Genomic DNA, 27,801 nt, shown 5'->3' on the forward strand with positions numbered 1-27,801 from the left:
ATAGTACCTGCGTTTATTTGTGAAAAAAACGGAAATTTGGCGAAAATTATGAAAATTTCGCAATTTTCCAACTTTGAATTTTTATGCAATTAAATCACAGAGATATGTCACACAAAATACTTAATAAGTAACATTTCCCACATGTCTACTTTACATCAGCACAATTTTGGAACCAAAATTTTTTTTTGTTAGGGAGTTATAAGGGTTAAAAGTTGACCAGCAATTTCTCATTTCTACAACACCATTTTTTTTTAGGGACCACATCTCATTTGAAGTCATTTTGAGGGGTCTATATGATAGAAAATACCCAAGTGTGGCACCATTCTAAAAACTACACCCCTCAAGGTGCTCAAAACCATATTCAAGAAGTTTATTAACCCTTCTGGTGCTTCACAGGAATTTTTTGAATGTTTAAATAAAAATGAACATTTAACTTTTTTTCACAAAAAATTTAATTCAGCTCCAATTTGTTTTATTTTACCAAGGGAAACAGGAGAAAATGGACCCCAAACATTGTTGTACAATTTGTCCTGAGTACGCCAATACCCCACATGTGGGGGTAAACCACTGTTTGGGCGCATGGCAGAGCTCGGAAGCGAAGAAGCGCCATTTGACTTTTCAATGCAAAATTGACTGGAATTGAGATGGGACGCCATGTTTCGTTTGGAGAGCCCCTGATGTGCCTAAACATTGAAACCCCCCACAAGTGACACCATTTTGGAAAGTAGACCCCCTAAGGAACTTATCTAGAGGTGTGGTGAGCACTTTGACCCACCAAGTGCTTCACAGAAGTTTATAATGTAGAACCGTAAAAATAAAAAATCATATTTTTTCACAAAAATTATCTTTTCGCCACCAATTTTTTATTTTCCCAAGGGTAAGAGAAGAAATTGGACCCCAAAAGTTGTTGTACAATTTGTCCTGAGTACGCTGATAGCCCATATGTGGGGGTAAACCACTGTTTGGGCGGATGGGAGAGCTCGGAAGGGAAGGAGCGCCGATTGACTTTTCAATGCAAAATTGACAGGAATTGAGATGGGACGCCATGTTGCGTTTGAAGAGCCACTGATGTGCCTAAACATTGAAACCCCCCACAAGTGACACCATTTTGGAAAGTAGACCCCCTAAGGAACTTATCTAGAGGTGTGGTGAGCACTTTGACCCACCAAGTGCTTCACAGAAGTTTATAATGTAGAACCGTAAAAATAAAGCATTAAGCTACTTACTGGTAGCGGCATTTCTCGGAGGCCCATGACAGCACGACGAGAGAGGGGATCCGCCCATTAGGAACAGGAAACCTACAGATACAAAAGGGCGGTACCTCTCCCTTGCCTCAGTTGTATTTCAGAGTCTTGAGAGGACTACCGCGGTTAGTGGTACACAAAAATATACACTATATACAGATTATATACAAAATATCAGACATCTATTGGGACTGGTATCGTATTGTGAAATATATACATTTATAGGAAGTGCAACCCCCAGTGAATAGGGAGGGAACTAAGGGTGCTGTCATGGGCCTCCGAGAAATGCCGCTACCAGTAAGTAGTTTAATGCTTTACTCGGACTCCCATGACAGCACGACGAGAGAATTACAGAGATGTAAGCTTCCTTAGGGAGGGACTATGGCCTGTAGCACCCTTAACCCGAATGTGAGATCAGAGGAAGCCCCCAAATCCAACCTATAGTGCTTAAAGAAGGTGGACGGGGATGACCATGTGGCCGCCTTACATATCTGGTCGATTGATACTCCAGACTTTTCCGCCCAGGATGTAGCCATGGCCCTGGTGGAATGCGCCCTCAGATTCTGCGGAGCCGGACCTCCACCTGCAGTGTAAGCCAAAGAGATATCCTCCCTAATCTACTTTGCTAGTGTGTACTTTGATACCCTAAGTCCCTTTCTAGGGTTTTGGAAAGATAAGAACAACGCATCATCTTTCTTCCATGTGTCAGTAATAGAGATGTATTCTAGCAGGCATCTCCTAACATCTAATGTATGGAGTAGTTCTTCTTTAGGGTTGGAGGGATTGGGAAGGAAGGATGGTAAAACTATCTCCTGTGTCCTGTGAAACCGTGATGACACTTTTGGTAAATAGGCTGGGTCCGGTCTGAGGATTACTCTGTCTGGTAGAAACTCTGTATAAGGGGATACCCTGGAGAGTGCTTGTATGTCCCCAACTCTACGGGCAGATGTAATTGCCACAAGAAAAGCTGTCTTAAGAGATAGGGCCTTAATTGAAGCGGATTGTAAAGGTTCAAACGGCTCTCTAGTCAATGCTGACAGTACTAGGTTGAGATCCCAAGGCATAGATCTATCTTTATGTATGGGTCTAGATCTAATAGATGCTTTAATGAACCTCGAGATCCAATAATTATTGGCGATGTTACATGAAAATAGAGCCCCTAGGGCCGAGACCTGTACCCTTAGAGTACTAGTGGATAGATCTAGCTCTAAGCCTTTTTGCAGAAATTCTAAGATTTGTTTTATAGGTAATCCCTCTTCTAAATTAAAATCAGAAGAGGCCAGAAATTTCCGCCAGGTTCTAGCGTAAATTGTTGTGGTTATTTGCTTTCTACTTTTCATAAGGGTCTCAATTAGACTCGGGGAGAACCCTTTGCTTTTTAGCAACGACCTTTCAAAATCCATGCCGTTAAATAGAGATTCTTTACTTGAGGATGACTGATCGGACCCTGGTAGAGCAGATCTGGAATGTCCGGAAGTACCCAGGGGTCCTCCACTGACATGATCCTGAGCCAAGTGAACCAGGCCCTTCTGGGCCAGAATGGGGCAATCAATATAACTCTGGCCCGATCTTCTCTTATCTTCCTGACTACTAGGGGTAACAGGCCTAGTGGAGGAAATGCATACGCCAGTTGAAAATCCCATTTGATTAGAAAAGCGTCTACCGTCAGAGGATTTTCCCTGGGATTTAGGGAACAAAATTTTTTTTGTCTTCCGGTTGTCCCTGGTAGCAAATAAATCTACTTCTGGATGTCCCCATTTGTGGACGATCTGATCGAACACGCAATTGTTTAGGGACCACTCCCCTTGTCTCAAGGTGTTGCGGCTTAGAAAGTCCGCTTTGATGTTTTCTTTTCCTCTTATGTGTAGAGCGGTTAGGGATAAGAAGTGATTTTCTGCTGTCTGGAACAGACGATCCGCCACTCTCATCAGTGACTCGGAATGAGTTCCACCCTGATGATTTATGTATGCGACTGCCACCTGGTTGTCCGATAGGATCTTGACATGATGACCCTGCAGATATATGAGGAATTTTTTCACTGAAAGCTCTACTGCCATTAACTCTTTCTGGTTGGAGGAGGCTGATGTTAGAGGAGGGACCATAGACCCTGAACCATCATGTCATCCATGTGTGCTCCCCAACCCGAAGGGCTAGCATCCGTTGTTACAACACGTGTTACCTGTGACACCCAGGGAACTCCCGCTGATAAGTTTTCACTGTCTAGCCACCACCTAAGAGATGTGAGTGCTTTTGGACCTAAGGTAATCTGATTCTGCAGGGACCCCTGTAAGATTCTATCATTAACCAGCACCTCGGATTGTAACGGTCTGGTGTGGAACTGGGCCCAACGGACGGCGGGAATGCAAGAGGTTAAAGAACCCAATAGTGACATAGCCTGTCTAAGGGTCATGGATGGCTTATCAATTGCCCTAGACACCTGTTGCTGGATATGTAACAACTTGTCGGGTGGAAGACAACACTGTTGGGATTCTGAGTTTAACAATAGTCCCAAAAATCTTTGTATTTTCTGGGGCTGTAAACGAGATTTTTCGTAATTTACGATCCACCCCAGATGCTCAAGTTTGGATGTGGCTGTCTCTAGCTGAGAACGGCAATGGTCTGCAGAGCTCCCTACTATAAGAAAGTCATCCAAGTAGGGAATAATTAGGATGTCAGACTCTCGTATGTGTGCTATGACTTCGGCCACTAACTTTGTAAACACCCTAGGAGCTGCCGATAAGCCGAAGGGAAGAGCTCTGAACTGGAAATGGCGAATCTGGCCCCCCATTGACACAGCTACTCTCAGGAATCTCTGGAAGTGTTCATGTATTGGAACATGATAGTATGCATCTTTTAGATCTACAACTACCATGAAACAGTGATTAAACAACATTTTTATTGCTGAATTGATTGTTTCCATTTTAAATGATTCATTGACCAGGAACTCATTAAGACATTTGAGATTAATGATCGTTCTAAAAGATCCGTCTGGATTCTTAATCAGAAAAAGAGGAGAATAAAATTCCCTTCCTCTTTCTGATTCCGGAATTTCAATCAGCACGTTCTTGGAACATAAGTTGATAACCTCTGCTTCCAGGGCTGCTTGCTCAAGGGGGGAGGAACGTAAAGGGGTTAATTTAAATTTTTCACGAGGCCAGTGATTGAAGTCCAGTTTTAGACCTTCAGTAATGATGCCTCTGACCCATTTACTGTTTGTAATGTCAAGCCAAGCTGAAGAGAATGCTGACAGTCTACCCCCCACAGGGATCGCTAGTCATTGGTCCGGTTTTTTCTGATCCTTTGAGGAACGGCGAAACATATATCCCGTACCTCTACCGCGTCTGTCTTCCCATCTGAAACTTTCTCTAGTGGGAGAGGACCCGCGTTTCTTCCCGCGACCAAATCTCCTTCGATTGAACGGCCGGCGGTAAGATGAATATAGATTGGGGAATTTCTTTTTGTCATTCCCTGCTTTTTCCAACAACTCGTCCAGAGTTGGACCGAAGAGGTATTGTCCTTCACACGGAATGGCGCAGAGCTTGGTTCTAGACTGAATGTCACCTGACCAGCATTTCAGCCACAAGGCCCTGCGAGCCGCGTTGGATAGTCCTGCCGCTCTAGCCGCCATTCTGACAGAGTCCACCGATGCGTCCGATAGGAAGGCTGCAGCATTCTGGATGGTCGGTAGAGCCTTCAGAATAGTGTCCCTGGATGCACCGTCCTTAAGCTGAGACTCTAACTGATCTACCCAGACCATTAATGATCTGGCCGTACATGTTGCCGCCACAGCAGGTCCGAGAGATCCAGCCGCCATCTCCCAGGTACCTTTAAGGAATATATCTGCTTTTCTGTCCAGAGGATCCTTGAGGGTCCCCATATCCTCAAAGGGTAATGAGGCTTTCTTTGACGCCTTTGCAACAGCCGCGTCCAATTTAGGAGCTTTATCCCATGTATCCACAACCGGATCGTCAAAGGGATACCTGCGTTTTAATGCTGGTGGTAAGGCCCCCTTTTTTTCTGGTTTCTTCCATTCTCTAAGGATCAAGTCCTGAATCTTTTCGTTTACCGGGAAAGATCTATGTTTTTTACGATCAAGTCCGCTAAACATCATCTCCTGTTTCGAGGGTTGTGATTTAGGTTCCTCTATACCCATGGTGCCTCTAACTGATTTGACAACTTTGTCGATTTTATCCAAGGGTAGACAGAATCGTCCTGACTCCTCATCTGATGAAGAGGAGAGAGGACTGGAGAGATAGGAATTTTCCTCTCTTTCTTCCTCTGGAGAATTAGAGTCCAAGAGAGTCCTATGCTTTGAGCCTTCCGCTTGGGATAGGGACCGTAGTGATTCCCTTACTTCCAGCCGGATCATTTCCCTCAGATTTGTCGGAGTTACTGACTCTTCTGCTACCTAGGGGAGGACAATATAGGAGATAACTAATATCTGACCTAATGTCACTACCACCAACCCGCTCCTGTAGACCTCACCGTCTGCTGTATACAGGGGGCACATAGTTTTTTTGAACAAGAGTCAGGTAGAGGGACTCCACAGAGGGCACACTCCTTATGTTTAGACTTTCCCGTACTATTCTTCCCCTGGAATGATAAAGTATAAGGGGCCCGCGTCACAGAGTGAACTTTCACGTAGATCACTTACCCGTGTGCCAAAGTAAAGTACCGGAATCCGAGGGGTTTCTTTAGTCGAAGCTCTGGATCCTTGTTCGGAAGAGCTCTTACGACTGGGCTGGTCGCCTCTATCCTTCTGTTTGGGCTTCTGACGTACCTCGTCTGGCAGCTGCTGCTGCTCACCACCAGTCTCCGTGACGAAATGCGACCAAAAGCAGGGATCTAACATCTCCACCTGCATAAATACCCCTTGGATCCGGTCAGCAGATGGGCCAGCGCTTTCCCTACTGGTCCAGGATACAGCAGAGGGCAGGAGATCTTGCGGTCAAAACCGGCACACAGACGCGATGGGCGCCGCCATCTTGGGACGACTGCGCATGCGCAGACGTCCGGCGACCCGGAAGCGGCCGCTAACCCCGCCCCCTGACGTCACTGCACCCGGAAATGCTCCAGCACGCGCTGAAAGCGGTGCAGGATGCCGGGGATGGAGCGCAGCGCTCCGGGAGCTCACCCACACGCCTGAGCCCAGCACCCGCAGCCACGCCATACCGCTGCACCACCAATGGGAATACTTACCTGCGCCGGCGCTGATGGAGGCAGGAAATCCTCCGGACTCCGCTCCCTGCTGCGAACGCCACTGCCGTGAAATCCAGCAAGGACCACCGTGGCGTCTCCAGGGATCTCCGCACCAGCCGAGGTAGGAGACCCCCCCCCCGCTACCTAATTCGGCCAGCCGGCCTGGGCTCCCTCTGTAGGCATCCATCCCTTTCAGGAACAGGAAACCAACTGAGGTAAGGGAGAGGTACCGCCCTTTTGTATCTGTAGGTTTCCTGTTCCTAATGGGCGGATCCCCTCTCTCGTCGTGCTGTCATGGGAGTCCGAGTAAAAAATCATATTTTTTCACAAAAATTATCTTTTCGCCACCAATTTTTTATTTTCCCAAGGGTAAGAGAAGAAATTGGACCCCAAAAGTTGTTGTACAATTTGTCCTGAGTACGCTGATAGCCCATATGTGGGGGTAAACCACTGTTTGGGCGGATGGGAGAGCTCGGAAGGGAAGGAGCGCCGATTGACTTTTCAATGCAAAATTGACAGAAATTGAGATGGGACGCCATGTTGCGTTTGAAGAGCCACTGATGTGCCTAAACATTGAAACCCCCCACAAGTGACACCATTTTGGAAAGTAGACCCCCTAAGGAACTTATCTAGAGGTATGGTGAGCACTTTGACCCACCAAGTGCTTCACAGAAGTTTATAATGCAGAGCCGTAAAAATAAAACAAAATTTTTTTCCCACAAAAATTATTTTTTTAGCCCCCAGTTTTGTATTTTCCCGAGGGTAACAGGAGAAATTGGACCCCAAAATTTGTTGCCCAATTTGTCCTGAGTGCGATGATACACCATATGTGGGGGGAACCACTGTTTGGGCACATGGGAGGGCTCGGAAGGGAAGGAGTGCCATTTGAATGCAGACTTAGATGGAATGGTCTGCAGGTGTCACATTGCGTTTGCAGAGCCCCTAATGTACCTAAACAGTAGAAACCCCCCACAAGTGACCATTTTGGAAAGTAGACCCCCTTCGGAACTTATCTAGATGTGTGCTGAGCGCTTTGACCCACCAAGGGCTTCACAGAAGTTTATAATGGAGAGCCGTAAAAATAAAACAAAAATTTTTTCCCACAAAAATTATTTTTTAGCCCCGTTTTGTATTTTGCCGAGGGTAACAGGAGAAATTGGACCCAACAATTTGTTGTCCAATTTGTCCTGAGTGCGCTGATCCCCCATATGTGGGGGGGAACCACTGTTTGGGCGCATGGGAGGGCTCGGAAGGGAAGGAGCTCCATTTGGAATGAGGACTTAGATGGAATGGTCTGCAGGTGTCACATTGCATTTGCAGAGCCCCTAATGTACCTAAACAGTAGAAACCTCCCACAAGTGACACCATTTTGGAAACTAGACCCCCTAAGGAACTCATCTAGATGTGTTGTGATAGCTTTGAACCCCCAAGTGTTTCACTACAGTTTGTAATGCAGAGCCGTGAAAATTTAAAAAAAAAAAATCTTTCCCCCCAAAATTATTTTTTAGCCCCCAGTTTTGTATTTTCCCGTGGGTAAGAGGAGAAATTCGACCCCAAAAGTTGTTGTCCAATTTGTCCTGAGTACGCTGATACCCCGTATGTTGGGGGGGACCACTGTTTAAGCGCATGGCAGAGCTCGGAAGGGAAGGAGCGCCATTTGGAATGCAGACTTAGATGGAATGGTCTGCAGGCGTCACATTGCGTTTGCAGAACCCCTAATGTACCTAAACAGTAGAAACCCCCCACAAGTGACCCCATATTGGAAACTAGACCCCCCAGGGAACTAATCTAGATGTGTTGTGAGAACTTTGAACCCCCAAGTGTTTCACTACAGTTTATAACGCAGAGCCGTGAAAATAAAAAAAAATTATTTTTCCCACAAAAATTATTTTTTAGCCCCCAGTTTTGTATTTTCCCAAGGGTAACAGGAGAAATTGGACCCCAAAAGTTGTTGTCCTATTTGTCCTGAGTACGCTGATACCCCATATGTTGGGGTAAACCCCTGTTTGGGCACACGGGAGAGCTCGGAAGGGAAGAAGCACTGTTTTACTTTTTCAACGCAGAATTGGCTGGAATTGAGATCGGACGCCATGTCGCGTTTGGAGAGCCCCTGATGTGCCTAAACAGTGGAAACCCCCCCAATTATAACTGAAACCCTAATCCAAACACACCCCTAACCCTAATTCCAACGGTAACCCTAACCACACCTCTAACCTGACACACCCCTAACCCTAATCCCAACCCTATTCCCAACTGTAAATGTAATCTAAACCTTAACTGTAACTTTAGCCCCAACCCGAACCCCAACTTTAGCCCCAACCCAAACTGTAGCCCTAACCCTAGCCCTAACCCTAGCCCTAACCCTAGCCCTAACCCTAGCGTTGGATAGTCCTGCCGCTCTAGCCGCCATTCTGACAGAGTCCACCGATGCGTCCGATAGGAAGGCTGCAGCATTCTGGATGGTCGGTAGAGCCTTCAGAATAGTGTCCCTGGATGCACCGTCCTTAAGCTGAGACTCTAACTGATCTACCCAGACCATTAATGATCTGGCCGTACATGTTGCCGCCACAGCAGGTCCGAGAGATCCAGCCGCCATCTCCCAGGTACCTTTAAGGAATATATCTGCTTTTCTGTCCAGAGGATCCTTGAGGGTCCCCATATCCTCAAAGGGTAATGAGGCTTTCTTTGACGCCTTTGCAACAGCCGCGTCCAATTTAGGAGCTTTATCCCATGTATCCACAACCGGATCGTCAAAGGGATACCTGCGTTTTAATGCTGGTGGTAAGGCCCCCTTTTTTTCTGGTTTCTTCCATTCTCTAAGGATCAAGTCCTGAATCTTTTCGTTTACCGGGAAAGATCTATGTTTTTTACGATCAAGTCCGCTAAACATCATCTCCTGTTTCGAGGGTTGTGATTTAGGTTCCTCTATACCCATGGTGCCTCTAACTGATTTGACAACTTTGTCGATTTTATCCAAGGGTAGACAGAATCGTCCTGACTCCTCATCTGATGAAGAGGAGAGAGGACTGGAGAGATAGGAATTTTCCTCTCTTTCTTCCTCTGGAGAATTAGAGTCCAAGAGAGTCCTATGCTTTGAGCCTTCCGCTTGGGATAGGGACCGTAGTGATTCCCTTACTTCCAGCCGGATCATTTCCCTCAGATTTGTCGGAGTTACTGACTCTTCTGCTACCTAGGGGAGGACAATATAGGAGATAACTAATATCTGACCTAATGTCACTACCACCAACCCGCTCCTGTAGACCTCACCGTCTGCTGTATACAGGGGGCACATAGTTTTTTTGAACAAGAGTCAGGTAGAGGGACTCCACAGAGGGCACACTCCTTATGTTTAGACTTTCCCGTACTATTCTTCCCCTGGAATGATAAAGTATAAGGGGCCCGCGTCACAGAGTGAACTTTCACGTAGATCACTTACCCGTGTGCCAAAGTAAAGTACCGGAATCCGAGGGGTTTCTTTAGTCGAAGCTCTGGATCCTTGTTCGGAAGAGCTCTTACGACTGGGCTGGTCGCCTCTATCCTTCTGTTTGGGCTTCTGACGTACCTCGTCTGGCAGCTGCTGCTGCTCACCACCAGTCTCCGTGACGAAATGCGACCAAAAGCAGGGATCTAACATCTCCACCTGCATAAATACCCCTTGGATCCGGTCAGCAGATGGGCCAGCGCTTTCCCTACTGGTCCAGGATACAGCAGAGGGCAGGAGATCTTGCGGTCAAAACCGGCACACAGACGCGATGGGCGCCGCCATCTTGGGACGACTGCGCATGCGCAGACGTCCGGCGACCCGGAAGCGGCCGCTAACCCCGCCCCCTGACGTCACTGCACCCGGAAATGCTCCAGCACGCGCTGAAAACGGTGCAGGATGCCGGGGATGGAGCGCAGCGCTCCGGGAGCTCACCCACACGCCTGAGCCCAGCACCCGCAGCCACGCCATACCGCTGCACCACCAATGGGAATACTTACCTGCGCCGGCGCTGATGGAGGCAGGAAATCCTCCGGACTCCGCTCCCTGCTGCGAACGCCACTGCCGTGAAATCCAGCAAGGACCACCGTGGCGTCTCCAGGGATCTCCGCACCAGCCGAGGTAGGAGACCCCCCCCCGCTACCTAATTCGGCCAGCCGGCCTGGGCTCCCTCTGTAGGCATCCATCCCTTTCAGGAACAGGAAACCAACTGAGGTAAGGGAGAGGTACCGCCCTTTTGTATCTGTAGGTTTCCTGTTCCTAATGGGCGGATCCCCTCTCTCGTCGTGCTGTCATGGGAGTCCGAGTAAAAAATCATATTTTTTCACAAAAATTATCTTTTCGCCACCAATTTTTTATTTTCCCAAGGGTAAGAGAAGAAATTGGACCCCAAAAGTTGTTGTACAATTTGTCCTGAGTACGCTGATAGCCCATATGTGGGGGTAAACCACTGTTTGGGCGGATGGGAGAGCTCGGAAGGGAAGGAGCGCCGATTGACTTTTCAATGCAAAATTGACAGAAATTGAGATGGGACGCCATGTTGCGTTTGAAGAGCCACTGATGTGCCTAAACATTGAAACCCCCCACAAGTGACACCATTTTGGAAAGTAGACCCCCTAAGGAACTTATCTAGATGTGTGCTGAGCGCTTTGACCCACCAAGGGCTTCACAGAAGTTTATAATGGAGAGCCGTAAAAATAAAACAAAAATTTTTTCCCACAAAAATTATTTTTTAGCCCCGTTTTGTATTTTGCCGAGGGTAACAGGAGAAATTGGACCCAACAATTTGTTGTCCAATTTGTCCTGAGTGCGCTGATCCCCCATATGTGGGGGGGAACCACTGTTTGGGCGCATGGGAGGGCTCGGAAGGGAAGGAGCTCCATTTGGAATGAGGACTTAGATGGAATGGTCTGCAGGTGTCACATTGCATTTGCAGAGCCCCTAATGTACCTAAACAGTAGAAACCTCCCACAAGTGACACCATTTTGGAAACTAGACCCCCTAAGGAACTCATCTAGATGTGTTGTGATAGCTTTGAACCCCCAAGTGTTTCACTACAGTTTGTAATGCAGAGCCGTGAAAATTAAAAAAAAAAAATCTTTCCCCCCAAAATTATTTTTTAGCCCCCAGTTTTGTATTTTCCCGTGGGTAAGAGGAGAAATTCGACCCCAAAAGTTGTTGTCCAATTTGTCCTGAGTACGCTGATACCCCGTATGTTGGGGGGGACCACCGTTTAAGCGCATGGCAGAGCTCGGAAGGGAAGGAGCGCCATTTGGAATGCAGACTTAGATGGAATGGTCTGCAGGCGTCACATTGCGTTTGCAGAACCCCTAATGTACCTAAACAGTAGAAACCCCCCACAAGTGACCCCATATTGGAAACTAGACCCCCCAGGGAACTAATCTAGATGTGTTGTGAGAACTTTGAACCCCCAAGTGTTTCACTACAGTTTATAACGCAGAGCCGTGAAAATAAAAAAAAATTATTTTTCCCACAAAAATTATTTTTTAGCCCCCAGTTTTGTATTTTCCCAAGGGTAACAGGAGAAATTGGACCCCAAAAGTTGTTGTCCTATTTGTCCTGAGTACGCTCATACCCCATATGTTGGGGTAAACCCCTGTTTGGGCACACGGGAGAGCTCGGAAGGGAAGAAGCACTGTTTTACTTTTTCAACGCAGAATTGGCTGGAATTGAGATCGGACGCCATGTCGCGTTTGGAGAGCCCCTGATGTGCCTAAACAGTGGAAACCCCCCCAATTATAACTGAAACCCTAATCCAAACACACCCCTAACCCTAATTCCAACGGTAACCCTAACCACACCTCTAACCTGACACACCCCTAACCCTAATCCCAACCCTATTCCCAACTGTAAATATAATCTAAACCTTAACTGTAACTTTAGCCCCAACCCGAACCCTAACTTTAGCCCCAACCCAAACTGTAGCCCTAACCCTAGCCCTAACCCTAGCCCTAACCCTAGCCCTAACCCTAGCCCTAATGGGAAAATGGAAATAAATACTTTTTTTTATTTTTCCCTAACTAAGGGGGTGATGAAGGGGGGTTTGATTTACTTTTATAGCGGTTTTTTTAGCGGATTTTTATGATTGGCAGCCGTCACACACTGAAAGACGCTTTTTATTGCAAAAAATATTTTTTGCGTTACCACATTTTGAGAGCTATAATTTTTCCATATTTTGGTCCACAGAGTCATGTGAGGTCTTGTTTTTTGCGGGACGAGTTGACGTTTTTATTGGTAACATTTTCAGGCACGTGACATTTTTTGATCGCTTTTTATTCCGATTTTTGTGAGGCAGAATGACTAAAAACCAGCTATTCATGAATTTCTTTTGGGGGAGGCGTTTATACCGTTCCGCGTTTGGTAAAATTGATAAAGCAGTTTTATTCTTCGGGTCAGTACGATTACAGCGACACCTCATTTATATCATTTTTTTATGTTTTGGCGCTTTTATACGATAAAAACTATTTTATAGAAAAAATAATTATTTTTGCATCGCTTTATTCTCAGGACTATAACTTTTTTATTTTTTTGCTGATGATGCTGTATGGCGGTTCGTTTTTTGCGGGACAAGATGACGCTTTCAGCGGTACCATGGTTATTTATATCTGTCTTTTTGATCGCGTGTTATTCCACTTTTTGTTCGGCGGTATGATAATAAAGCGTTGTTTTTTGCCTCGTTTTTTTTTTCTTTTCTTACGGTGTTTACTGAAGGGGTTAACTAGTGGGCCAGTTTTATAGGTCGGGCCGTTAGGGACGCGGCGATACTAAATATATGTACTTTTATTGTTTGTTTTTTTTTATTTAGATAAAGAAATGTATTTATGGGAATAATATTTTTTTTTTCATTATTTTGGAATATTTTTTTTTATTTTTTTTTACACATTTGAAAATTTTTTTTTATTACTTTTTTACTTTGTCCCAGGGGGGGACATCACAGATCGGTGATCTGACAGTGTGCACAGCACTCTGTCAGATCACCGATCTAATAGCAGTGCAGGCTGCTTCACAGTGCCTGCTCTGAGCAGGCTCTGTGAAGCCACCTCCCTCCCTGCAGGACCCGGATCCGCGGCCATCTTGGATCCGGGGCTCGAGCAGGGAGGGAGGTGAGGAGACCCTCGCAGCAACGCGATCACATCGCGTTGCTGCGGGGGGCTCAGGGAAGCACGCAGGGAGCCCCATCCCTGCGCGGTGCTTCCCTGCACCGCCGGCACATCGCGATCATCTTTGATCGCGGTGTGCCAGGGGTTAATGTGCCGGGGGCGGTCCGTGACCGCTCCTGGCACATAGTGCCGGATGTCAGCTGCGATAAACAGCTGACACCCGACCGCGATCGGTGGCGCTCCCCCCGTGAGCGCCGCCGATCGCGGTGGACGTACTATCCCGTCCATGGTCATAGGGGCCCACCCCACCTCGACGGGATAGTACGTCCCATGTCAGAAAGGGGTTAATATTTGAGAACAGTAAATTTATTGTTACGAATTGGCCATTTATGAAGGAGTTGGAGTCGGAACCTGATAAAATCCAGGAGTCGGAGTCGCAACTGTGGCTTACCGACTCCACAGCCCTGGTCAAAAGTTAGCCACAAACCGAACCTATCGGAAATCATGTTTTTAGGAACACTATGTAGTTTAATTACGTTGGAGATAAAGTAGCTAAACTTTTAGCATTAGACAAACTTGGTAGTGGAACCAAGTGAATCATCTCGCTAAAATGGTCACCCACCACCCACACCAGTATTACCACTGGAATTAGGTTAATCTGTGACAAATCCACTGAAAAGTGGGTCCAAGGTGGAGACGGAACCTTGTTAGGCAAATGAAAAACCCTGCCAGGGCCTGGCAAGAGGTTTTGGACCTGGCGCAAATCGTGCCCTTACAGACATACTCATCCACATCTTTGCAAGCACTCTGTCACCTAAAGGACCTGGAAACCGCTCTTCATGTGGCAGAAGAATAAGGTTGCCCAGCTAATTATGAGTCATGTACCTAGATAAGAAGATTGGTGTGAAGCAAGGAAGGCACAAAATAACGTGCCACGTGACAAGCCCCCCGATGCCACATCCTGGAGCCTCTATATTGCGCTATCTGAAATAGATACCCAAAGCACTCACCTACACCCCTTCACTAACAATTTTGACTGTCCAGAATGAAAATTACGTGATAAGGCATCCGCCTTAACATTCTTAGTACCAGGGAAATGTGTCAGAGAAATCAAACCAAGCAAAAAAAGAGAGCTCAAAGAGCTTGTCGTCTAGTTTTCATGCACTTCAAACAGTAAATTTTAGTGATTAGTAAAGACCGTTACTCTATGCCAAGCCCGGTCCAACCAATGTCTCCATTCCTCAAAAGCTCTCTTAATCGCCAAGAGTTCCTGATTGCTTATATCAAAGTTATGACTAAAAAGTTTTTAATGAACATACAATAATTAGAGAAACCCCCAAAACTTCTTTAAAGCTTTAAGATTAGCAGGTTGCACCCAAAGACACCCAGGACACCCTGTAACTTATTGGGATCTATTTGAAAACCTTCAGCAGAAACCAAATGACCCAAAACCCAAATATGCACGATAAACGGCCGCTTGTCTTGTTTGGCAAATGATTGTCACAAAGAACCTGAAGGACCTATCGAACATGCTCCCGATGCTCCTCACGACAACCTTAGTAGATCAAAACATCATCCAAGTATATCACCACAAATCTACCCACCAAAGAAGAAAAAAATATAATTAATGAAGTTCTGAAATACAGCAGGAGCATTGTCAAACCGAATGGCATCTCCAAATTCTCAAAGTGACTCTTGGGAGTATTGAAGGCAGTCTTCCGTTCATCACCTTGGCGAACATGTATAAGGCTACATGCCCCCCTTTAGATCCAGTTCAGAAAAACACTGACCACTGTTAGTTGATTAAACAGATGAAGAGTAATCGGAAACGGGTATGGGTTACATACATTTATCTTATTAATCTCTCTCAAATCGAAACAAGGACGCAAACCTCCATCTTTTTTCATAAAGAAAAATCCCACTGCAACTGATGAGGTGGAACGTCTTATGTGACCAAGGTGCTCCGTCAAACTGGAGCACCTTTGGCACACCAGACAAAACCATTCTTGCGGCGCACTATGTAGCTACTGTAGCGTTTCACCCGCTACGGGTCTTGGGGATACTCGCTTGGCAGCAGGATAAACACTTCAGGCACGATATCTCACACATATCAGTCCATATGGTTTATTTAAACTCCGCATAAACCAGACAGGGTACAGTCCATTTCATTACAGCCATGAAACATTAAACAGTTCACGTAGCAGATAGGCTTCTCTGCTGTATATTATAATCCCGTTGTCCGGGGTTACCTCTCAGAAGTTCCACTCCTTATTACACTGACTTCAGGTCAGTCCCAGGTCCTCAACACCGATCGTCCAGGTCTACGGTCTCCAGGCGCTTCCAGGACAACTCCACTCACAGGAGCCTCCAACACCGACCGTCCGTGCTATGTCCAGCACGCAGGCTCTCCAGCCTAGAATGGTCTCTGTGTGCTTCCAGGACGTCCCCACTTGGAACCGTCCATCACACAGGTCATTCTGCAGTGTCCTGCCAGGACACACAGAAGTGTGTCCACCCTGACAGACACACACTCACTCAATCTCTCTCTTATGTGCTACACACACCTCCTTTACATAGGTGTAACCACACCGAGGTACCTGTCACATGGCTAGTCAGGTGAGCGTGACATCACCACAGGTCCTTACACACAAAACCATCTTACGTGTTCAGACACGCCTCTTTGGCTGGGTTTGTAGGTGACTGAACCCACCCATCTCTCCAATCACCTGGAAGCCTTCCCAATGTAAACAAACCCCTAAGCAGTAGATCTGCTTGAGCAAAACATACCCAGGCTTTCATCACAGGGCCATCCACCTCTGCGATACATACCATCCATCATTCACATGACCAGTCGCTATGCTACATATTCCCCCCCTCTGCCTAAAGCCGTGGGGCTTTGGCACTTTCTATTACCCGACCAGAGACCCTTCTCTGTCGTCCCTGACAATCAAACCGTCTGTCAACCATTTTCGTCACACGCTTTGATAAGGATGACCCCTTGTCATTTCTTCTGCTACAGGATCTCCCGCTTAGGTCACTAAGCCGTGAGCCACGGGAGAAGTCACTGCCTCTAACTCTTCCATCTGGCGTCAACATCTGAATGGGAGTCACCACCACCCAATCGGTCATCCTGTAACCTGCAGTCGGCCTTCACACAGGTCACAATTTCTATTATGGCTACCCCTGCCATCCTGACTTTACCTTGGGGAGGACTATCCTTCCCCTGTGTCAGTGCCTCCGTCCGCACAACCTCATACTCAGCTCTAGTTGTTGCTACTGGTAATGACACGTCACAGTCACCTTGCCCTATCAGTCGAGAGAACCGTCTCAGTCGGTTTTGAGCATCACACATCAACATCTCCTTGTTTGGTTTGCCCCGCCCCCAGCGGTCACCACGTAGGCCTTGAGCTTTGGCCCTTACATCACAGTGTGTCTGTGTCAACAAACCTTTAGTCACTACACTTTTGCTACAAGGTCTTCCACCTATGTCACTCATCCCTGAGTTAACTTCAGGCCCCACTCCATTGGTGGCCTCCTCCACTTCTTCACAAAGTGCAACTGGTACCATTTCTTTGCACCCTTTACGTCTCCAGCGACGGGAAGACTTTTCCTTTTGGTGGGGCTCTTCACTGTACTCCCTAACTTCCTCAGAGTCACAGTCACCCGCATAGTCTGTGTCATACCCCACAGTATGGTGAACCCCCAAGTCACACTCTTTCTGGGCGTCAGCTCCACACGGTTTATCTACCACACCACAGTCGTTTCGGTGTACACATTTGGTGACATCATGTTGGTAAGTTGGGCAGACGAACCCTTCACACTGGTCACCCCAATGTCTGACCCGTCAATTTTGGGACCCATTACTGACTTAACGTATGCCCCTGCAACAGTAATGAGACTTCCATCCTCCAGCTGTAGAGGAACCCCCTCCTCCCACAAGTCTGAGGATAACTTACAGTCCGGCCTACTATCCAATGATGCATTCACCACCGCCTCTTTTTGAGCCACCACCCCTATTTGGGTTGCCGCCCCCTTTTTGGACTCCACCCCGTTTTGGGTTACCGACCCCATGGGGACCATTTTCTCCTTTAAGGCCACCGCCCCTTTTAGGGACTCCACCCCCTTTTGGGTTACTATAATAATAATAATAATCTTTATTTTTATATAGCGCTAACAAATTCCGCAGCGCTTAACAGGTTGCACACATTATCATCACTGTCCCCGATGGGGCTCACAATCTTAATTCCCTATCAGTATGTCTTTGGAATGTGGGAGGAAACCGGAGTACCCGGAGGAAACCCACGCAAACACGAAGAGAAAATACAAACTCTTTGCAGATGTTGTCCAAGATGGGATTAGAACCCAGGACCCCAGCGCTGCAAGGCTGCAGTGCTATCCACTGAGCCACCGTGCTGCCCCGACCCCCTTTTGAGACGCAGCCCCTTTTTGGCCAACCATAATTATTTGGGCACCACTCCGTTTTTGGGACTCCGCCCCACTCTGGGGTACACCCTGTGGACTTCCCACAGTACTCTCAGGCCCCAGTTTGCACAGCACACCAATGTGACCCTGGCCCTTTAAGAGTCTGCACACTCTAAACCAGCAATGTCTCTTTTTTTTTTCTTCTTTCTCTTTTTTCTCTTTGCTGCAACTGCAGCTACACTTCACAAGGCTCTGCACCGCAGATTTCGTGGACCCGCCGATCCACAGCAAGCCGCTTGTCACCTTCGTGGACCCGCCGATCCACAGCAAGCCGCTTGTCACCTTCGTGACCCCACCGAGCCACAGCAAACTTGGTGACCTCACTGAGCCACAGCAAGCTGACTCTCAGAAAAAAAAAACTCAGTCTCTAACTGACCTCTGGTCAGCATAGCACAGACTCCTTTCTGTTATAAAAAATAATCACTGATCCCGATCAGCACAATACACGGTTTTCAGACCGTTACCCGCTGGCAACCTGCACGGGTTCCTGGACACCTCTTGGCCTCATAGGTGCCCCAGACACAATGTCTCTTTCTTTGTTTCACACTGACCCTGGTCAGCACAACACGGATCTCCACCCGTTCTCAGCTTTACAGCCCAAACACATTTTCTCACTGATCCCAATCAGAAACGCCTTCAGTCTTCGTGGCCCCACTGAGCCACCGCAAGTTGATAACAGAAGGAAAAAAGAAATACATGGACTCGCCGGTCCACAGCAAGCACCTGCACATGTGCTTCACAGAAAAAAAACCCTCATAGGGTATATCGCAGGCCCCCTCATAGGGTATATTGTAGCCCCCCTCATAGGGTATAATGCACCCCCCAGAATATAATGCAGCCTCCTTCATAGGGTATAATGTAGCCCCTCAGCGTATAATGCAGCCTCCCCATAGGGTATAATGCAGCCCCCCTCATAGGGTATAATGCAGCCTCCCCTTATAGGGTATATGGCAGCCTCCCGTCATAGGGTATAAGGCAGCCTCCCCTTATAGGGTATATGGCAGCCTCCCGTCATAGGGTATAAGGCAGCCTCCTCACCACAGAATACAATGTGTGTATATATATATATATATATATATATATATATATATATATATATATATACAGTACAGACCAAAAGTTTGGACACACCTTCTCATTTAAAGATTTTTCTGTATTTTCATGACTATGAAAATTGTAAATTCACACTGAAGGCATCAAAACTATGAATTAACACGCGTGGAATTGTATACTTAACAAAAAAAGGTGAAACAACTGAAAATATGTCTTATATTCTAGGTTCTTCAAAGTAGTCACCTTTTGCTTTGATGACTGCTTTGCACACTCTTGGCCAGTGGTCCCCAACTCCAGGCCTCGAGGGCCGCCAACAGTGCAGGTTTTCAGGATTTCCTCAGTATTGCACAGGGGTTGGAATCATCACCTGTGCAGATGATCACTTACCACTGATGCAATACTAAAGAAATCCTGAAAACCTGCACTGTTGGCGGCCCTCAAGGCCTGGAGTTGGGGACCCCTGCTCTTGGCACTCTCTTGATGAGCTTCAAGAGGTAGTCACCGGAAATCGTCTTCCAACAATCTTGAAGGAGTTCCCAGAGATGCTTACCACTTGTTGGCTCTCTGCGGTCTAGCTCACCCCAAACCATCTCGATTGGGTTCAGGTCAGGTGATTGTGGAGGCCAGGTCATCTGGCATAGCACCCCATAACTCTCCTTCTTGGTTAAATAGCCCTTACACAGCCTGGAGGTGTGTTTTGGGTCATTGTCCTGTTGAAAAATAAATGATGGTCCAACTAAACTCAAACCGGATGGAATAGCATGCTGCTGCAAGATGCTGTGGTAGCCATGCTGGTTCAGTATGCCTTCAATTTTGAATAAATCCCCAACAGTGTCACCAGCAAAGCCCCCGACACCATCACACCTCCTCCTCCATGCTTCATGGTGGGATCCAGGCATGTAGAGTCCATCCATTCACCTTTTCTGCTTCGCACAAAAACATGGTGGTTGGACCAAAGATCTCAAATTTGGACTCATCAGACCAAAGCACAAATTTCCTCTGGTCTAATGTCCATTCCTTGTGTTCTTTATCCCAAACAAGTCTCTTCTGCTTGTTGCCTGTCCTTAGCAGTGGTTGCCTAGCAGCTATTTTACCATGAAGGCCTGCTGCACAAAGTCTCCTCTTAACAGTTGATGTAGAGATGTGTCTGCTGCTAGAACTCTGTGTCGCAATCTAAGCTACTGTTAACCTGTGATTTCTGAGGCTGGTGATTCGGATAAACTTATCCTCAGAAGCAGTGGTGACTCTTGGTCTTCCTTTCCTGGGGCGGTCCTCATGTGAGCCAGTTTCTTTGTTGCGCTTGATGGTTTTTGCAACTGCACTTGGGGACACTTTCAAAGTTTTCCCAATTTTTTGGACTGACTGACCTTCATTTCTTAAAGTAATGATGGCCACTCATTTTTCTTTACTTAGCTGCTTTATTCTTGCCATAATACAAATTCTAACAGTCTACTCAGTAGGACTATCAGCTGTGTATCCACCAGACTTCTGCTCAACACAACTGATGGTCCCAACCCCATTTATAAGGCAAGAAATCCCACTTATTAAACCTGACAGGGCACACCTATGAAGTGAAAACCATTTGCGGTGACTACCTCTTGAAGCTCATCAAGAGAATGCCAAGAGTGTGCAAAGCAGTCATCAAAGCAATAGGTGGCTACTTTGAAGAACCTAGAATATAAGACATATTTTCAGTTGTTTCACCTTTTTTGTTAAGTATATAATTCCACATGTGTTAATTTATAGTTTTGATGCCTTCAGTGTGAATTTACAATTTTCATAGTCATGATAATACAGAAAAATCTTTAAATGAGAAGGTGTGTCCAAACTTTTGGTCTGTACTGTATCTGTATATATATATATATATATATATATATATATATATATATATATATATATATATATATATATATATATATATATATATATATATATATATATATATACTCGGGTATAAGCCGACCCCCCTAATTTTGCCACAAAAAAACTGGGAAAACTTATTGACTCGAGTATAAGCCTAGGGTGGAAATGCAGCAGCTACTGGTAGATTTCAAAAATAAAAATAGATGCTCCATACCGTTCATTATTGCCCCATAAGATGCTCCATATAGAGCTGTGCTATATATAATGCTCCATACTGTTCATTACTGCCCCATAGATGTGCCATAGAAAGCTCTGCCATATAGTGCTCTGCACCGTTCATCATTGCCCCATAGATGTGCCATATAAAGCTGTGCCATATAGTGCTCTGCACCGTTCATTATTGCCCCATAGATGTGCCATATAGTGCTCTGCACCGTTCATTATTACCCCATAGCTATGCCATATAGTGCTCTGCGCCGTTCATTATTGCCCCATAGCTGTGCCATATAGTGCTCTGCGCCGTTCATTATTGCCCCATAGCTGCCATATAGTGCTCTGCGCCGTTCAGTACTGCCCCATAGCTGCCATATAGTGCTGTGTGCCGTTCAGTACTGCCCCATAGCTGCCATATAGTGCTGTGTGCCATTCAGTACTGCCCCATAGCTGCCATATAGTGCTGTGTGCCGTTCAGTACTGCCCCATAGAAAGTTCTGCCATTGCTGTTGCTGCTGCAATAAAAAAAAAAAAATGCCATACTCACCTCTCTTGCTTGCAGCTCCCGGTGTCTCGTTCCGGCGTCTCTCTGCTCTGACTGATCAGGCAGAGGGCGCCGCGCACACTATATGCGTCATTGCGCCCTCTGACCTGAACAGTCAGAGCGCAGAGACGCCGGGAAGATGGAGCGGCGCCCGGCGGCTGGAACGCGGACAGGTGAATATAAAATACTTACCTAGTCCTGGCGGTCCTGACGCTGCCCCTGCCCGTCACGCGGTCTTCGGTGCCGCAGCCTCTTCCTCTATCAGCGGTCACCATTACCGCTGATTAGAGAAATGAATAGGCGGCTCCACCCCTATGGATCACTGGATCGCTGGGACTAGGTAAGTATGCCTCAGCGCCCTCACCCGCCGGCCCCACCGCTACCATGACTCGAGTATAAGCCGAGAGGGGCACTTTCAGCCCAAAATTTTGGGCTGAAAATCTCGGCTTATACTCGAGTATATACGATATATGCACATATATAGATCCGGTATCAGCAGCTGCAATGCAGTCTGCCCGTCACACAGCAGGTGCACGATGAAGTGACGTCATCGCGCACACGCAATGTCAAGGGCAGAGGGGACTGATGGGAGAGGGAGCATCATCTGACGCTGGCACCTCCATTATTGCTTTCCACTATTTAAGTTATTTCTTGATTGACAACAGATGTGTCAGTAATTAAACCTGGGTGTAGCTAGGGAAGCTTCCCATAATGTGACAAACCTCAGTTAATTTATTTTTAAGTGGAGTGGGGTCACTTTGTCACACAGGGCCAGGTAGGTTTGGATTTCTTTTTACCTTAATGCTAAAAATTAGTGCAGTGGCGTATCCAGGGGAGGGGCAGCCGGGGCATGTGACCCGGGCGCAGCCGAGAGGGGGGCGCCAGCAGGCCGCCTGATGTGGCGGTCCAAGGAGGAGGCTCCCCGTCGGCGGAATTCTGCCGCCCCCACACTGAATTCTTCCGTTCTCTGAGCGGGCTGTCAAATTGAAAGTGCTGCGCGTCGGTTCACAAGGATATACTAGCGTCTTCAGATGCTAGTACCCTTGATCTATGCCCTGACCGCCGCCGGTACTTCCGCATCAGTTTAGCACCAGCAGTGTGATCAGGTCATATGATCACACTGCTGACGTCACTCGCCGGCTCTTCACAGGCAGCCTTGCGGTTTGTGATAAGTGCTCCAGCTCCAGATGGCTGGGTAAGGGAGGCTGGAGCTGAAGACACCGAACTGCCAGAAGGAGAGATGCGTGCTGTGCTGTATACTACTATGTGGGCTGTGCTATATACTACTATACGGGCTGTGCTATATACTACTATGCGGGCTGTGCTGTATACTACTGTGCGGGCTGTACTATATACTACTGTGTCGGCAGCGCTGTATACTACTATGTGGGCAGTGCTGTATACTGCTGTGTGGGCTGTACTATATACTACTGTGTCGGCAGCGCTGTATACTACTATGTGGGCAGTGCTGTATACTACTGTGTGGGCTGTACTATATACTACTGTGTCGGCAGCGCTGTATACTACTATGTGGGCAGTGCTGTATACTGCTATGTGGGCAGTGCTGTATACTACTATGTGGGCTGTGCTGTATACTACTGTGTGGGCTGTGCTGTATACTACTATGTGGGCAGTGCTGTATACGGCTATGTGGGCAGTGCTGTATACTGCTATGTGGGCAGTGCTGTATACTACTGTGTGGGCTGTGCTGTATACTACTGTGTGGGCAGTGCTGTATACTGCTGTGTGGGCGGTGCTGTATACTACTGTGTGGGCGGTGCTGTATACTACTATGCGGGCTGTGCTATATACTACTAATATACTACTAAGCGGGCTGGGCTGTATACTACTATGTGGGCAGTGCTGTATACTACTGTGCGGTTTGTGGTAAGTGCTCCAGCTCCAGATGGCTGGGTAAGGGAGGCTGGAGCTGAAGACACCGAACTGCCAGAAGGAGAGATGCGGGCTGTACTGTATACTACTATGTGGGCTGTGCTATATACTACTATGCGGGCTGTGCTATATACTACTATGCGGGCTGTGCTATATACTACTATGCGGGCTGTGCTGTATACTACTGTGTGGGCAGTGCTGTATACTGCTGTGTGGGCAGTGCTGTATACTAATGTGTGGGCGGTGCTGTATACTACCATGCGGGCTGTGCTATATACTACTAAGCAGGCTGGGCTGTATACTACTATGTGGGCAGTGCTGTATACTACTGTGTTCCTCAGATTTCTCCACCACATGCAACTGCACCTGCGAAGGGAGGGGATAGGGGCAGAAATAAGGACCTTATGGGGGCAGAAATCTGAGGACATTTTAAGGGGCAGAAATCTGAGGGGGGGCGCCAAACTGATCCTTTGCCCCGGGTGCAGGAAGGGCTAGATACACCTCTGAATTAGTGATGAGCAAATATACTCGTTACTCGAGATTTCTCGAGCATGCTCGGGGGTCCTCCGAGTATTTTTTAGTGCTCAGAGATTTCGTTTTTCTTGCCACAGCTCAATAATTTACATCTGTTAGCCAGCTTGATTACAAGTGGGGATTCCCTAGCAACCAGGCAACCCCCACATGTACTTATGCTGGCTAACAGATGTAAATAATTCAGCTGCGGCAATAAAAACTCAGTCTCCGAGCACTAAAAAATACTCGGAGGACCCCCGAGCGTGTTTGAGAAATCTCGAGTAACGAGTATATTCACTCATCACTACTAAAGATGTTCATTTAACCCCTTAATCCCATATGACGTACTATCCCGTCGAGGTGACCTGGGACTTAATTCCCAGGGACGGGATAGTACGTCATAGGTGATCACCACCAGGTGTCAGCTGATTATTACAGCTGACATCTGGCAGCATGTGCCAGGAGCGGTCAGGGATCTCTCCCGACACATTAACCCCAGGAACACTGCAATCAAACATGATTGCAGCATTCCGGCGGCATAGGGAAGCATCTCGCAGGGAGGGGGCTCCTTGCATGCCTCCCTGAGTCCCTCGGAACAACGCGATGTGATTGTGTTGTTCCGAGCGTCTCCTCCCTGCATGCCCCGGATCCAAAATGGCTGCAGGGCTCCTTCCATGTCAAGCAGGGAGGTGGCTTGCGTGCGCCTGCTGAGAGCAGGCGCCGGCAAGCCTCCTGCACTGCCTGTCAGAAAGCTGATCTGACACAGTGCATTGCAAAGTGTCAAATCAGCGATCTGACACTATAGTATGATGTCCCACCCTGGGACAAAGTAAGAAAAAAATATTTACATGTGTAAAAAAAAAAATTCCTAAATAAAGAAAAATATATATATATATATTGTTCCAATAAATACATTTCTTTATAGTTAACCCCTTCAGTGAACACCGTAAAAAAAACCCCAAAATATGGAGAAATTATAGCTCTCAAAATGTGGAGACGCAAAAACTATTTTTTGCAATAAAAAGCGTCTTCTAGTATGTGACAGCTGCCAATCATAAAAATCCACTAAAAAAACCTGCTATAAATAGTAAATCAACCCCCCCCCCTTCATCCCCCTCTTAGTTAAAGAAAAATAATAAAATTAAAAAAATGTATTTATTTCCATTTTCCCATTAGGGTTAGGGTTGCGCTAAATTTAGGGTTAGGGCTACAGTTAGGGTTGGGGCTAAAGTTAGGGTTAGGGCTGGGGCTAAAGTTAGGGTTGGGGCTAAAGTTAGAGATAGAGCTACAGTTAGGGTTGGGGCTAAAGTTCGGGTTAGGATTGAGGCTAAAGTTAGGGTTGGGGCTAAAGTTAGGGATAGAGCTACAGTTAGGGTTGGGGCTAAAGTTAGGGTTAGGATTACATTTATGGTTGGGATTAGGGGTATGTCAGGGTTAGGGGTATGGTTAGGGTTGGGATTAGAGGTGTGTTGGAGTTAGGGGTATGGTTACTGATTGAATGGGGTGTGTTGGGGTTAGGGGTGTGGTTGGGATTAAGGTTAGGGGCATGTTCAGGTTAGGGTTATGGTTAGGGTTGGGATTAGGGTTAGAGGTGTGTTTGGGTTAGGGTTGGAGTTAGAATTGGGGGTTTCCACTGTTTAGGCACATCAGGGGCTCTCCAAACGCGACATGGCGTCCGATCTCAATTCCAGCCAATTCTGTGTTGAAAAAGTAAAACAGTGCTCCTTCCCTTCAGAGCTCTGCCATGAGCCCAAACAGGGGTTTACCCCAACATATAGGGTATCAGCGTACTCAGGACAAATTGGACAACATCTTTTGTCCAATTTCTCTTGGTACCCTTGGGAAGATAAAAAAATTGGGGGCTAAAAAAATCATTTTTGTGGGAAAAAAGATTTTTTATTTTCACGGCTCTGCGTTATAAACTGTACTGAAACACTTGGGGGTTCAAAGTTCTCACAACACATCTAGATAAGTTCCTTGGGGGTCTAGTTTCCAATATGGGGTCACTTGTGGGGGGGTTTCTACTGTTTAGGTACATCAGGGACTTTGCAAATACAACATGACGCCTGCAGACCAATCCATCTAAGTCTGCATTTCAAATGGCACTCCTTCCCTTCCAAGCTCTGCCATGCGCCCAAACGGTGGTTCCCCCCCACATATGGGGTATCAGCGTACTCATGACAAATTGGACAACAACATTGGAGTCCAATTTCTCCTGTTACCCTTGGGAAAATACAAAACTGGGGGCTAAAAAATCATTTTTGTGGAAAAAAATGACTATTTTCATGTCTCAGTTATAAACTATAGTGAAACACTTGGGGGTTCAAAGTTTTCACCACACATCTAGACCTTAGGGGGTCTACTTTCCAAAAAGGTGTCACTTGTGGGGGGTTTCCACTGTTTAGGCACATCAGGGGCTCTCAAAACGCGACATGGTGTCCCATCTCATTTCCAGTCAATTTTGCATTGAAAAGTCAAACGGCGCTCCTTCTCTTCCGAGCTCTGCCATGCGCCCAAACAGTGGTTTACCCCCACTTCTGGGGGAATCAGCATACTCAGGATAAATTGTGCAACAACATTTGGGGTCCAATTTCTCCTGTTAACCTTGGTAAAATAAAACAAATTGGAGCTGAAGTAAATTTTTTGTGAAAAAAGGTTAAATGTTTATTTATTTTTTTTAAAGTCCAAAAATTTCTGTGAAACACCTGAAGGGTTAATAAACTTCTTGAATGTGGTTTTGAGCACCTTGAGAAATTGCTGGTCAACTTTTAACCCTTATAACTCCCTAACAAAAAAATATTTTGGGTCCAAAATTGTGCTGGTGTGAAGTAGACATGTCGGAAATGTTACTTTTTAAGTATTTTGTGTGACATATCTCTGTGATTTAAGGGCATAAAAATTCAAAGTTGGAAAATTGTGACATTTTCAAAATTTTCGCCAAATTTCCAATTTTTTTTCACAAATAAACGCAGGTAATATTAAAGAAATTTTACCACTATCATGAAGTACAATATGTCGCGAGAAAAGAATGTCAGAATCACCGGGATCCATTGAAGCGTTCCAGAGTTATAACCTCAAAGGGACAGTGGTCAGAATTGTAAAAATTGGCCCGGTCATTGACGTGCAAACCACACTTGGGGGTTAAGGGTTTAAAGACTGCATTTTGTGGTTACTTGTGTTATCTTTGTCTAATAATATTTAAATTTGTTTGGTGATCTGAAACATTGAGGTGTGACGAACGTGCAAAAAAATAGGAAATCAGCAAGGGGCAAACACACCTCCACACCACACAACTATATATTTCTGCATAACGGGAAGACAAAACAACATACAGTACAGAGACACAGAACAATGAATGAGCCCAAAGGCTTCACATTTACATTCTGGACCACACCCTGATCACAAAGACTCAGCCCTTAACATGGCCTAATAACCATTCTCAGCACTTAGTATGTTGTAACATTTTGGCAGGTTCACATCACTGAGGCCAACATCCTGAGTGACATATTTCTCCCCTCCAGTATCTGTATTTATATTATAAATATATACACATACATTATATATATATATATATATATATATATATATATATATATATATATATATATATATATACATACATACACATATACACACAGTGGGGGAAATGAAATGATCCCATGTTGATTTTGTAAGTTTGCCCATTGACAAAGACTC

General features: G+C 46.3%; 1 protein-coding gene across 5 annotated transcripts in view; it reads right to left on the minus strand.

Annotated features, from left to right (window-relative positions):
- Nucleotides 1–27,801, minus strand: part of ARMC2 (armadillo repeat containing 2) — a 303,914-nt gene that overhangs the window by 53,307 nt on the left and 222,806 nt on the right. The window lies entirely within an intron of this gene.

The sequence above is a fragment of the Ranitomeya imitator genome, chromosome 5 (assembly GCF_032444005.1).
Source record: "Ranitomeya imitator isolate aRanImi1 chromosome 5, aRanImi1.pri, whole genome shotgun sequence".
Taxonomy (NCBI): Eukaryota; Metazoa; Chordata; class Amphibia; order Anura; family Dendrobatidae; genus Ranitomeya; species Ranitomeya imitator.